This window comes from Silene latifolia, chromosome 9 (assembly GCF_048544455.1).
Source record: "Silene latifolia isolate original U9 population chromosome 9, ASM4854445v1, whole genome shotgun sequence".
Lineage (NCBI taxonomy): Eukaryota > Viridiplantae > Streptophyta > Magnoliopsida > Caryophyllales > Caryophyllaceae > Silene > Silene latifolia.
In genome coordinates, this window is record NC_133534.1 from 172,325,543 (window position 1) to 172,339,627 (window position 14,085).

General features: G+C 38.8%; 1 long non-coding RNA gene across 1 annotated transcript in view; it reads left to right on the top strand.

The window, feature by feature from the left end:
* Nucleotides 1-5,778: 5,778 nt before the first annotated feature.
* The window catches only part of LOC141598372 (uncharacterized), a 110,122-nt gene continuing 101,815 nt past the window's right edge, over nt 5,779-14,085 (top strand). Inside the window, exon 1 of the long non-coding RNA XR_012523460.1 lies at nt 5,779-5,825. This is a non-coding gene — a long non-coding RNA (uncharacterized LOC141598372). The remainder of the gene's footprint in view (nt 5,826-14,085) is intronic.

Genomic DNA, 14,085 nt, shown 5'->3' on the forward strand with positions numbered 1-14,085 from the left:
AAAGGAGGTGTTTGGGGATGCGCGGTGGTGAACCGGCCAGGTTGGCAGCCCTGGTTCGACTCGCCGGCGGCAGTCGACCAGGGTGGGGTTGGTTGTTGATGGCTGGGTTGAAGTGGGGACCTGTCCAGTGGTTGACACGGTGGTGAGGTGGTGCGTGGTGGTGCGTGAGTGCGTGTGAAGGGGGGTAGTGCGATGACGGGCTGTTTTTGGTTTAGAAGCGGGTTTTTCATAATGTAATTGTTGTATTCGTAATGAGTCGTATTCATAATTAATTAATTTAATTCCTGTGTCATTAAATAATTTATTTAATTAATTCCCGAGTCGGTTAAATAATTCAAGTCGGGTTTTTGAGTCGGGTTTGTTAAAAGAGAAAAGTTACTTTATCGGGAAGGTTTCCATTTTAAGAAATTATACTTTAATAACTTCCTATTTTGGGAAGTGGGTCAAATTTTAATCGGGTTATTTTAGTTAACAATTGGGCACAAGTTGGTGTCGGGATTATATTTCGGGAAAGCTTCTATTTTGGGAAATTACTATATTTAATAGTTAGTAATTATAATTATTATAATTGTTTTAGGTGACGGATTCGTGAAGGATCGATAGTCAAATTCATTGCTTTACTTTACTGGATCGCTTAATCGCTTAATTGGAATTGCTGGCACTTTGAGGTAGGGAAATACACTTGTCCTATTATCGTTATTGTTCGAATTGTGTTGACTTGTTTCATGGTGGTTGAATTACGTTATCATTTATATTCGGGAAGGTGATTGATTGATTTGATCGTATTGAGTATGATATCACAACATCGGGTAACTGGCATGACTTCATGATTTATCGATTCGATGATTTATATACATATTGCATTGCATTAATTACTGTTGAGCATTTCATATGCATTGGAGTTGGAGGACGATGTGGTGGTGACGATGTTGAGATACGATGTAATGTTGTGATAAGGCCCAGGCGGGTTCTGCAGGACTTGCCCTGGTGTCCTCAACTGTGGTGGAAATGCGATCGGCTACGGTCGATATATATAGTCTACCGGGGATCGGTATGGCTGGGTTATCCGGGTTATGAGATATGAGAAATGAGATATGAGATACGAGTTGAGATGGAGATGGAGGTGGCGGAGGATCATGCATATTGTATTTTGTTGTTTAATTGTTTTCCCTACTCAGCTTCGAGGCTGACCCTGTGTATTCGTGTACGCCTGTGATGATCCAATTATTGGGGAGCGGTTGTGACAGTATTTCGAGAGACTATAGGAGCTGGCGGGAAGAGAGCTTGGATGACGGACTTAGTGCCTAGCCCACCTTAGTCTTACTAGTAGTTTTATCGAGACTTCATCTTTTGGTCATATTCGGAGACTTTGTTTTAGTTCCGTTGTAATCTCACTATAAGCATTTAATAAAGTCTTGTGTTTCTTTCCTTTATTATCTACTGCCTCGGTTTTCCGAGATGGTTACACCGTCATTTATCTGAGGAGTCCTAGTTCAGGCCCTTAAATAAATGGGGGTGTTACAAAGTGGTATCAGAGCGAATGATCCTCAGGCCTAAACCAATGAGCCCAATGAACATAGGATGTGTCTAATTAAAATGAACCCCGGGATAGAACTGTTAGGAGCACACGAAGGTAAGGTATGAGTTAGGGGCCCCCTCACACCGAACCAGTGGTCCTCTCGATTGAACCGGAAACCATGAGTGTATACGAGAGAAAGGGTAGAAAAGTTGCCTAAAGTTGAACTCAAATTCAAATATCGTTGCTTAAGTATTAACTGATTGATGCATTGATTATTGCTTAATTGAGTTGATGTATGCCTTGAGATCATATAATCTAACCATTCTGCGGGACAACGCTACGGTAAGTATTTTGTATGAATGATGTCTTTGATAGTACTATTAGGTCTAGTAATATGCGGTTATGTGATCCCAAAGCCATGCTAGTATAGTATTGTGTTAGTAATAAGAGACACGATAGAATTTCATATCTTTAGTCATCACAATCGAGATTTAGATGTAATGAGTAGATCGAGATGCGAAGGGATTCTATGGGGTAGATGATACGAATTGTACAGTGTTGGATTTAAGTCGGGATGGATTAGTATCGATAGTATAGTTATAGGAATTGGGACATAGAAATGAATGACTTAGTGATAAAAACTCGTTTTGGTTGGTGTTACTCTTTAATTGACCTTACTGCCATTTCTTCTCTGTTTATTGCCTACGGATAAAAATTTTATGAGAGGTAGCCTTGTGAGTTAGTGTTCATTTGGCGTCGGTTTCATGCTTATATGATATACAGATTAGGAGTAATAAATATTTTAGTGAGCTATGGTTAGAGAGTTCCTGTGCAGTGATGTTTGACCAAAGATTTTATAAAATTCTCATTTAAATTGTATTAATAATTTTTGCATAATTCCAACTCCACCGATCAAAAGAGTCGTATACGTTTTCAAATTAATAAGCCACGAAAAATCTTGATGTCTCAATATTAAATAATAAGTTTTGCAAACTGACCCAAGTTTTGGACCAATAGCTGTCACATGTTTGTTTGGACCAACTGAGTTGTAAAATTCTTTAAAAATGGAATTCTTGTGCTTTAGACCTAATTATTTTTTTTTCCCATCTGTTTGTAACTCACCGTGTTTTATAAAAATATTATGAATCAAGTATTTAATCAAACGGTTAATTATTCGCGATTTTCGGAAGTTACAATGTAAATCCAAACATTTAAAATGTGCGTTCAATGTTGAATTTTTATACAATTTGTTTGATTAATTCATGAACTTTAACAATGTGAATTTATAATGTTTTATATAACGACAAAGAGCACGCATGTTCAGTAGTTATGTATCTTAACAAGTGACAAAAATTTAAAACTTAGTTGATAACATGGTTGGCATGATAGTATGAGTAAAATTGGATAGCTTAATTTGATTTTAATCGAGGGTGAAATATTTTATATGAGTCCAGTTGTTGCATATTTTATATACGTTTGGCATGTTGTAATATCTCTGGCGTATTCATCATAATTGCATAGTGGTCGGATATATATATATATAAATATAAAACCATATTGTCATACTCGTGTAAGTTGATGACGTTAAAAGTTAATTTGATTTTTCTAATATACTCGCATGAAAATTATAATAGTGATGTTTAAAAGTTTACACATGGATGGTAGTAATGAGTATGTCTAAATATTCACATATGTAGGATGTCATCTGAGTTCTAAGGTCCATTATGTGAGTCTGTGTGCCTATGGTTATACTTATTGCTTTCATTGCATTAAATTATTTCAGTTGAACCTAAAACCTATAACATGATGATAAACAATGTTGTTAATTCTTAGTGGATATGTTCATCATTTTATCGTCATAAAATACTAAAGGGATTCTTGCAATTGTAGGAGCATGATATAAAGGAAACTGTTTGATATAATACGACATTTAGCATATCTATATTCTCGAGTGATCACTATCAATTATATTCTAATAAGGATTATTTATGATAACTATGTTGGCAATATTATAATGGGATAACCCTTTTATGATTCACATGGTACACGTTGGGTTAAATGATAGTCGTTATAGTTACGTTTAATTGAGCCGTGAATATAACTAAGTAAAGAAGTACAACTAAAATCCTGATGATTGAAGTAATAGTCGTTCATTAATAAAGAGAGGACTGAAATGAACAAGATGAAACTGTAAATTACGATATATGAGTCGACGCCTAAGCTCGTTTTGTTTAAAGGAATTGAATTAAGTTTATCTGATTTCGAGTTTCGTAGTAAGCTGTAAATGGATTATATGACGACCCTGTTATAAGATTATGTCGAGGAAGTATTCACCAGCCAGTAGGAAAGTAAAAGTTTTTGAAAATAAAGTTAAATTTTGGTCATATGAGTATAAATTCGGGATGAGATTTCGGCCCGATTAATCCGGTGGTATGGTTTCATGATAGTTGCTAAGTCTGGAGTAATGAAACTAGAACGGAGTCATAAGTGGTGGGATAATTTAGACATGTTGTTCGTTCATATAGCAAATTGGTGGGTGTGGTTAGTTACGAGTGTCAAAACGGGAAATGTAATGTGGTGATTTAAGTGAATTATGTGTTAACATGGTAAGTTGATATTAGCAGAACATATAATGAATATTCGTAAAATTGGTGTAGTTAAATACATCTAATCTTTTCTGTCATTGTGTTGGATACAGGCTAGATATAATTAAAACCAAGAACGAAAATTTTATGCATGATAGTCTTGTATGTTAAATTTCCAATGTCGTTGTTTAATCACTTGTGTGACTCGACCAATAAGTTATAAAATTTACCAAACCTTTGCGATGAGGATTAAAAATATTTACGGGACGATAAGTCTTCAAAACTGGTTGTTTTCATTTTATCGGTGATTACGTGTCTTGACCTAAATCATACAATTAAGTAAAGGAAACTCAGACTGGACCTATTAGGTTATCAATTTTCATAAGTCGATTTATCAAAGTTTTGATCCTAATTCTTTCTTAGGAGGATTGATCCCCTATATTTCTAAAGTATGAGATTACAATGAGTGGTGAAATGAATAATTACTAATGATTTCTACGAGTAACGGTAACTTCCTTGAGAGAGCTTGCATATCGTTTGTCTTTGGTAAGGATTAGTTAACTTGAGCGCGAATTGAGAATCTCTTATCCTCTTTCAGTGGTTGGCAGTAGTTTGAGAACTTTAGTTATAATAATGAAGGTTACGAGGACGTAACCATGTTTTTAGTTGGGTAGGATTGTAAAATCTTGATGCTTAATTTGCACTTGTTTGTAGATTATAGTTGACCAAGTAGATGTTTCGTGGTGGAGTACCTATGCAAATGAGTTCTATATGTTTTGTTCCTACTTCTGGTAGTTGGTTGATGTGTAAAAAGAGTGTAGTTAAACTACTGGTAATGAGTTACGAGTTGGCCTATGAGCAGAGTGATGATTTCGGGAGCTATGTTACGGTCCAGTGCGACCATGGTTATTGAGTTACTTGAGTTTGAGATCGGAATTTAGATGGAAGATGACGGTGTTCTCAGATAATTATATAGTTGTCATATATCTGTGTTCGCATATAGTTATTAGTTGTAGTTAATTGGGTTAAGTAAAGAAGAGCTAAAACTTCGGGACGAAGTTTATTTTTAGGAGGGCAGAATGTAACATTCCGTATTTGTTATGTTAATTGAGGTGTCAAAAGTGTGTGTTAATCGAGTTAGAATTACGCGACGTCCGTAAGTACGATATGCAATACCCTTCTGAGGTTTGGGTAAGGGAGCGAACTTCGGGACGAAGTTCATTTTAAGGGGGGAAGACTGTAATACTCCGTATTTTTATAAAATAAATTAAACGGATATTATTGAATTAAACGGATATTATTAAATGGATATTATTAAATATTATTTATTATACATTTTACAATATTAATTAAGTCGGGTAACTGTTGAGTCGATAATTACATTAAGCTGTCGTAAGTTAATTGAGACGGTTTTATATTGTATTCGAAAGGTGAAGCTAAACCAGTGAGTGGCCCAACCGTAACTATCACCCAATTACCAATTAAACCCTAAAGCCCATTTAGCCCTAATTACCCTAAACTAAACCTAGTTAACCTAATAATACCCTACCCTCTACCCGCCTCCCTCCTACCTCTTTTCTTCAGATCCCATCTCGGCTTTCACACAAAACGAGAGAGAGAGAGAGAGTGCCTGGGTTGTTGACGGCGGAGCAGGGAAGGGGTAGGGATGATTGGCGACGACCTAGGGTGGCCGTGGTGGCCGTTGTGGTGGCAGAAAGATGGTAAGAGCAACTCACTTTCTCTGTTTTCGTTTTTGTCGGGTTTTTGGTGGGTTGTTTCGTGTCTTATAATGGCGTCTAGGGTAGTTGTTGGCAGGGTATTGGTAATGGGTGGTAAGGGGCGAGTGTATTGGTGGTGTTTAGGGTGGTTGTTGGTGGTGATAATGGCGGAAAAAGGCAGCAGCGACATGGGTGGTAGAAACGGGTTATTACACGGGTTTTCAGGGGAGTTTAGACAGGTGGGTTTTGGGTGGCACCACCGTGGACTAGGGGGAGGTCGAAACGGTGGTGCTGTGGTGTCTGTGTTCGTGGGTTGGCGGCGAGCTGAATGGTGGTGATAGAATAGTTAATGGTTGTTGGTTGTGGCGGTGGTCAGGGGAGAAAAGGAGGTGTTTGGGGATGCGCGGTGGTGAACCGGCCAGGTTGGCAGCCCTGGTTCGACTCGCCGGCGGCAGTCGAACAGGGTGGGGTTGGTTGTTGATGGCTGGGTTGAAGTGGGGGACTGGTCTGGTGGTTGACACGGTGGTGAGGTGGTGCGTGGTGGTGCGTGAGTGCGTGTGAAGGGGGGTAGTGCGATGACGGGCTGTTTTTGGTTTAGAAGCGGGTTTTTCATAATGTAATTGTTGTATTCGTAATGAGTCGTATTCATAATTAATTAATTTAATTCCCGTGTCATTAAATAATTTTTTTAATTAATTCCCGAGTCGGTTAAATAATTCAAGTCGGGTTTTTGAGTCGGGTTTGTTAAAAGAGAAAAGTTACTTTATCGGGAAGGTTTCCATTTTAAGAAATTATACTTTAATAACTTCCTATTTTGGGAAGTGGGTCAAATTTTAATCGGGTTATTTTAGTTAACAATTGGGCACAAGTTGGTGTCGGGATTATATTTCGGGAAAGCTTCTATTTTGGGAAATTACTATATTTAGTAGTTAGTAATTATAATTATTATAATTGTTTTAGGTGACGGATTCGTGAAGGATCGATAGTCAAATTCATTGCTTTACTTTCTGGACTGCTTAACTGCTTAATTGGAATTGCTGGCACTTTGAGGTAGGGAAATACACTTGTCCTATTATCGTTATTGTTCGAATTGTGTTGACTTGTTTCATGGTGGTTGAATTACGTTATCATTTATATTCGGGAAGGTGATTGATTGATTTGATCGTATTGAGTATGATATCACAACATCGGGTAACGGCATGACTTCATGATTTATCGATTCGATGGTGATTTATATACATATTGCATTGCATTAATTATTGTTGAGCATTTCATATGCATTGGAGTTGGAGGACGATGTGGTGGTGACGATGTTGAGATACGATGTGATGTTGTGATAAGGCCCGGGCGGGTTCTGCAGACTTGCCCTGGTGTCCTCAACAAGCTAAATGGCGATCGGCTACGGTCGATATATATAGTCTACCGGGGATCGGTATGGCTGGGTTGTCCGGGTTATGAGATATGAGAAATGAGATATGAGATACGAGTTGAGATGGAGATGGAGGTGGCGGAGGATCATGCATATTGTATTTTGTTGTTTAATTGTTTTCCCTACTCGGCTTCGGTGACCACCTGTATTCGTATACGCCCGTGATGATCCAATTATTGGGGACCGTTGACAGTATTTTCGAGACTGATAGGAGCTGGCCGGGAAGAGAGCTTGGATGACGGACTTAGTGCCTAGCCCACCTTAGTCTTACTAGTAGTTTTATCAGACTTCATCTTTTGGTCATATTCTGGAGACTTTGTTTTAGTTCCAGTTGTAATCTCACTATAAGCATTTAATAAAGTACTGTGTTTCTTTCCTTTGTTATCTACTGCCTCGGTTTTCCGAGATGGTTACACCGTCATTTATCTGAGGAGTCCTAGTTCAGGCCCTTAAATAAATGGGGGTGTTACATTCATGGCATTATTTTTTACATTCGAGATTTGGGTTGACTCGGGTTGCGGGTTTATGAGTCGGTTTTGGGTCCAAAGATGGTTTTAACTCTAAATAGTGTTATTTTAATGCAAATGAAGTTAAAAAACTTTTGAAATCATTTTTCATATCCGAGAAGTGCATTAAACCGTCTCATATATAGGCAATCCACGCACGCATATGAAAAACACGTTATAGTCCGATCATCATCGGGTGGTTTTTGGAAGGTGCAGATACTGGGTATCTACAGTAATTTAACATACAATTAATGTCGAGGTAGGAATTTAAGTTAATTGCATGTGAGAGCATCCAAACAATACAATAAAAGAAATACAATTACAACGGGTTAATTGATCTACGTCGAAAATACATTTAAAACGGATAATTTGAGAAAAGAATGAATAAATGAAAAAACGAACAGAAATAGGGATAATAAAACGGTTAATAATTAATTAAATACGTAATTAATAAACTAGGCCAAAGCAGAAACAGGAATTCAGAGACAGAAATCAACCGGGAACAGGCGCAGCAGAGCTGCGTCCCTTGAAAGAGGCGCAACAGTCGCTGCCTCTGTTCCTGGGTTGAGTTCTGGCTGTGAAGCAGGAACCGCAACTCGTTAATGTTCATTGGTGAATTTAATGCTTGATTAATGGATAATTGACTAGGATGAAAGTGATTAACATATTATTTACATGTGATTGAGGTCATAAAAACGATAAAACATGAATGAAACTGATTAGAATGAATTATATAGAAGATTAATAAGATTATTTACAAATTAACAGACTAATCAAATTAATTAGACTAAACAGGTTATTAATGATGAATTAATGATGGTAACGGTAAATAACAGATACAAGTATACCAAAGATGGATTTCAGAGACTCAATATGGATGAATCAAACCTCTAAAAACCGAATTGATTTAATGACGAAAACCCGCAAATATGGATTAAAAGGGATTTAGGTCGGGATTTTGAAAAATGAATTAATTAATTATGAATTATTTACATGTCAAAATTATTATACTTCAATTATCATGTTAAAAGAAATATGAACAATTGATAACAAAGTGAAAACAAAACAAACAGACGAACAAAAGACGAAGGAAGAAGAAAGGAAGCAGGAACTGCTGCAGCCTCACGAAGAGGCGCAGCAGGTACTGCGTCCCTTCGAAGAGGCACAGCAGTTGCTGCGTCCTTTCTCGACGGTTGTCTTCTGATAATCCGAAAAAAGGGTTTTTAAACAAGGTTTTACAAATCGGTTTTAAGTATATTTTCGACGTAAATCTTACAATTGTGATTACAAAAATAAAGAACAATAATAAAATAAAGATTATACACCCTCAGACTTAAATGTTTGACGAAACGAGATGAACTAAGTTAACGTTTAGTGATGCTCGACTCGAATGTACAACGAAAATGCCCTCTAAGAGGAAAACGAATAAGATTGATTAATGTTGATTTATGTGGAGTTGGTCAAATTGGTCGGTCGTGCAAAACGAGGCTGGTACTCAGAAAGATCCGAGCTTACGTGGTCGAAAGTTCAAGCACGTAGACGCCAAAAAGTAAGAACGTGGTCTAGAATGCAAAGGGAGAAGAGAAGAGTGGACACTCGCGTGAGAAATATGAGGAACGAAGCTCCCTATTTATACTAATCACACGGAGGAAATTAGGGTTTTCGGAGAAACTTTGGAAGTGAATCTGGAAAAGATAAGAAAAATACGCAGAAAAGGACTGAGGAAGAGGCGCAGCAGGAGCTGCGTCCCTTGGAAGAGGCGCAGTACCTGCTGCGTCTTTTCCTCAGTGGTTTCCTCCCGCGGAAGAAAGATTTCCGCGTTTCTATTATGGAATAGCGGATTAATTTAATATTTTGTGTGAATATTACGGGAGATATTTTACCAAAGATCAAAAGATTGGAAAAAATATGGAATAGAAATATCCGGAATATTCCAGAACATTCTGACTCGGCTATTAGAAAATGAAGACGGTTTTTGACCCAGACTCCAAATGTACTCTAATTACTGCCAAAACGACCGTATCGGCACGTAGATCACAATTAAGAGGTAGACACAAGTGTTTGAGCGATAACTTGATGATAAACTTACGAACTGTCACAAATCCTTCTGTATACCAAACATGCGGCCCAATCATCACCAGGTGGTTTGCGGGAGGTGCATAAATGAGGTATCTACACTAATACATTGTGAAGACAAAAAGCAAAAGGCAAAGATGCCTTCCTTGGCCTCTTCCTATCCGGCCTCCCCTTCCTCTTTATGAGAACTTTTGTTCTCATTTTTGACTTACTCATTCATTCACTTCCTATACATGCAAAACATCTCATATTCTCTTAATCTCTCTAAAAACAAGTTTTTAGATACACAAGCATTTGTTCATCCATTCTAATATCAAATAAAGATTACTAGTGTAGTAATAGTAATAATATTATAATTAATTTAAGGATACTAGTTTACTAATCTAGTTAATTAGTATACTAGTTTAAGGGATAAGTCTTGGGTGCAATCTAAGGAGGATCTCTACTTTGGGATTTTGGAGGATCATCTAATACATTAAGCTCAAGAACAAGTGAAGGAAGGTGACCTTACTTGTGCCCTATATTTTGAACCATCTAACAATGTAAGGGATATTGTTTTTCCTCATAAATCTCTTATTTTGTTATGCATGCACTAGATCTAAAGAACAAATAATCAAGAAGTTAATTAGTTCACTATTAGAGGAGTCTAATAAGAGGTAAATAAACCTAACATGGACGTGTGCGGTTGTATATGTGGTTGGTAAAATAGAAGTAACAATTTGTGATAATGTGTCTTTCATCTGTATTATGTGGTTGATGACTCAGAGGGAAGTTGCGTTTGATGGTCACATTCGCAGAAGCAGATGATGATGATGATGAGTAGTCGGCATGGGCAGCTGGGTGGAATGTGGGGAATGGTTACGATTGTTCTTGTTGGGATGAGTTGTCGTCGGTTACCTTAAGTTACGTTACACCTTGGGTTGTAGGAGACAATGAGTTGAACTTCGGGGACGAAGTTCTTTTTAAGGGGGAAAGACTATAATACCTGCCCCATTAGGGACTCGTTGATCGTCATTGACTGACCTTAGACACATGTCTAGACCTCTTGAGACCTTTGTTGGTTCGATCTTACGTTACAATAACCCTGGGATTAGGAAGCTCGATCTAGCGTAGGCTACTCGATCGAGTAGCTCAGTGACTCGATCGAGTAGAGGCTACTCGATCGAGTAACTTCCATACTCGATCAAGTAAGGCGAGGTCAACAGTAAAATATAAATCGTGAAGTCGTGAACCCAAAATCAGTTTTCATTTCATTTCTTCTTAAACCTAATCGTCGATACATCTCTCTCCTTCACCAACCTTTATCCCTTGGAACCCTTTGTGCTTTGAGACACCATGGGGATAGGAGGCATGAGTCGGGCAGCGGTCTTGTCGCCGAACGCTGAGCGTAGGTAAGTCATCGTCATCATCGTCTTCCTTAGTTTTGGTTGTGGTTGTGATTGGTAGTAATAGGGGTTGTCGTACTGTGTGTAATAGGTGGTAATGATGGTTGCTTATCGTCATACAGTCGTATGCGGTGTTGCTGCGGATTGCTAAAGGTAGATTTTCCTACTCGGTACTGTTGATTGCTCGGTATGTTGGTGGTGTTGATTAGTTGGTATTGGTTTTATTTACATTGGTATTATAGTTGGTTGTTGTTGATTGTCTGTGGTTTGTGAGGTGCGTCCTCGGGTGAGTGGAGCCATCTCGGGAATGGCTTCACCCTCTTGATTCGCCCCTTGTGGTTCCCGCCGCAAGGGGGATGTGCACATTAATAGACATGGGTTATGCGCTCGTTGGAGATGAGTGGGGCTTAGGTGAGAAAGGCTGCGGTCCCCCACTGGCGGTGTAGAATATCTGTTGCGGCGGATATTCTGGCAGGACTTTCCTTCGGGTTAGTCAGATGGATGATGGGTAGTTGGTGGTGGAGTTTGATTGCGTATATTGTATCTTGTGTTTTGTGTTTGTTCTTCAGTTACTGACCTTCTGTGGTGTTTTCTGTGTTTCTTCTTGTGTTGTGTCTGCCGTGATCCATTATGGTGAGCAGTCAGTCTTAAAAGGTGTTGATAAGTGGAGCTTAGCTAGGTGCTTTGGAGGGATGAGTTTATCACTGAGTCATGGCATGGATAGTATCACCGTAGTTGATAGTGTTTGTTGTCAGTTGTACCTTTTTCTTTTATTGAGTTTAACTTGTAATATACTTAATTGTTCTTTTATTGACGTTATGATATTTACTATTCCTCGGGCAACCGAGATGGTAACGCCCTTATCTGCTGGGGAAGGTCTTGTTAAGGCTCCTTGGTAGATGGGGGTGTTACACTTAGTATATGATTAGGGTATCCAGGTTGATAAAGTAAAGGTGCAAGTGATTGAGCAATTGCCTCCTCCCGTTAATGTTAACGGAATTAGGAGTTTCTTTGGTCATGCTGGCTTTTATCACCGGTTAATTAAGGATTTTTCTAAAATTGCTAAACCACTTACACAATTGTTGCTTAAGGATGCTCCATTTAATATTACTAATGAATGTCTTACTGCTTTTAACAGGTTAAAGCAGGCCTTGATTACAGCATCGATCATTTAGCCTCCAGACTGGGAGCTGCCTTTTGAGATCATGTGCGACGGTAGTGATTATGCAGTTGGCGCAGTGCTAGGCCTGCGGAAAGACAAAGCTTTGAGTGTAATTTACTATGCGAGCCGAACTCTGGATGAAGCTCAGGTGAAATATGCAACTACAGAGAAGGAGCTGTTAACTGTGGTATATGCGCTGGAGAAATTTAGGTCTTATTTATTAGGTTCAAAAGTTACTGTATTTTATGACCATGCAGCGCTGAGGTACCTTTTTGCTAAGAAGGAGGCCAAGCCACGATTATTGCGATGGATGCTCCTTCTTCAAAAGTTTGATCAGGAGATTAAAGATAACAAAGGCGCTGAAAATTTGGTAGCTGATTATTTATCGCGCCTACCATTGCAAGAAGGGGGAGATTCTTTACCTATTGATGACTCTTTCCCTGAAGATATTTTGTTTGCTATTTCTAATGCTGAAACTCCTTGGTATGTTGATTATGCTAATTTTATTGTAGGTGATTTTATTGCCTCCTGACTTGTCATATCAGCAGAGGAAGAGGTTCCTTCATGACGTGAAGTAGTACTTCTGGAATGATCCTTATCTATTCAAGGAGTGTGCTGATGGTCTTTACAGACGGTGTATACTGGAAAGGGAGACTAAAGCTATCCTAGAAGCATGCCATTCTTCCTCCTATGGTGGTCACCATGGTCCCTCTTGGACCGTGGCTAAGGTACTTCAATCTAGCTTTTATTGGCCATCCATGTTTAAAGATGCTAAAGACTGTTGTACCTTGTGATGGGTGTCAGCGGACGGGAAATATTTCACAGAGGCAGGAGATGCCTCAAGTTGGCATTTTAAAGGTCGGGGTTTTTGATGTCTGGGGCATCGTCTACCAAGGGCCATTCCCGTCTAGTAAAGGCAACAGGTATATTCTTGTAGCTGTTGATTACGTGTCCAAGTGGGTAGAGGCCGTTGCTTCGGTCCATTGTGATGCAAAGACTGTTATCCAACTTTTGAAAAAGGTAATCGTCCCTCGCTTTGGTGTCCCTCGAGTTGTCATCAGTGATGGGGGTATGCACTTTAAAGAGAAACAACTTATTGCTCTTCTGTCCGAAGATGGTGTAGAACATCGTAGAGGTTTGGGGTATCATCCTAAAACTAGTGGTTAGGTAGAAATTTCCAATAGGGAACTTAAAGAAAATCTAGCTAAAGTTGTGTCTAAATCACGAAAAGATTGGAGCATGAAATTAGATGATACTTTATGGGCATATAGGACTGCATTTCACTACAACGATAAAGCGGAACAGTGACGGAAGTGTAGGGACGGATAAAAATTCCGTCACAAAACACGGGCTTGTGACGGACTGCAACTTGTGACGGACTATCCGTCACATAAAACTGGCGTGTTTAAAAAAACAAGGGCGCCAAAGGCTATGACGGATTACCCGTCACAAAAAAGGAACTTGTGACGGATATTCCGTCACATAGGTGGAAAAAAAAGAGGGACTGGGACGGACTTGTGACGAAATATCCGTCACAAGTTTTCTTTTTCTGACACACGACACGTCACCTGAGGAATCTGAAAAAGTTATCTGCGACAGATATTCCGTCACATAAAATTAAACTTGTGACGGATATTCTGTCACATAGGTGGAAAAAAAACCGGTATTGGGACGGACTTGTGACGGATATTCCATCACAAGTTTT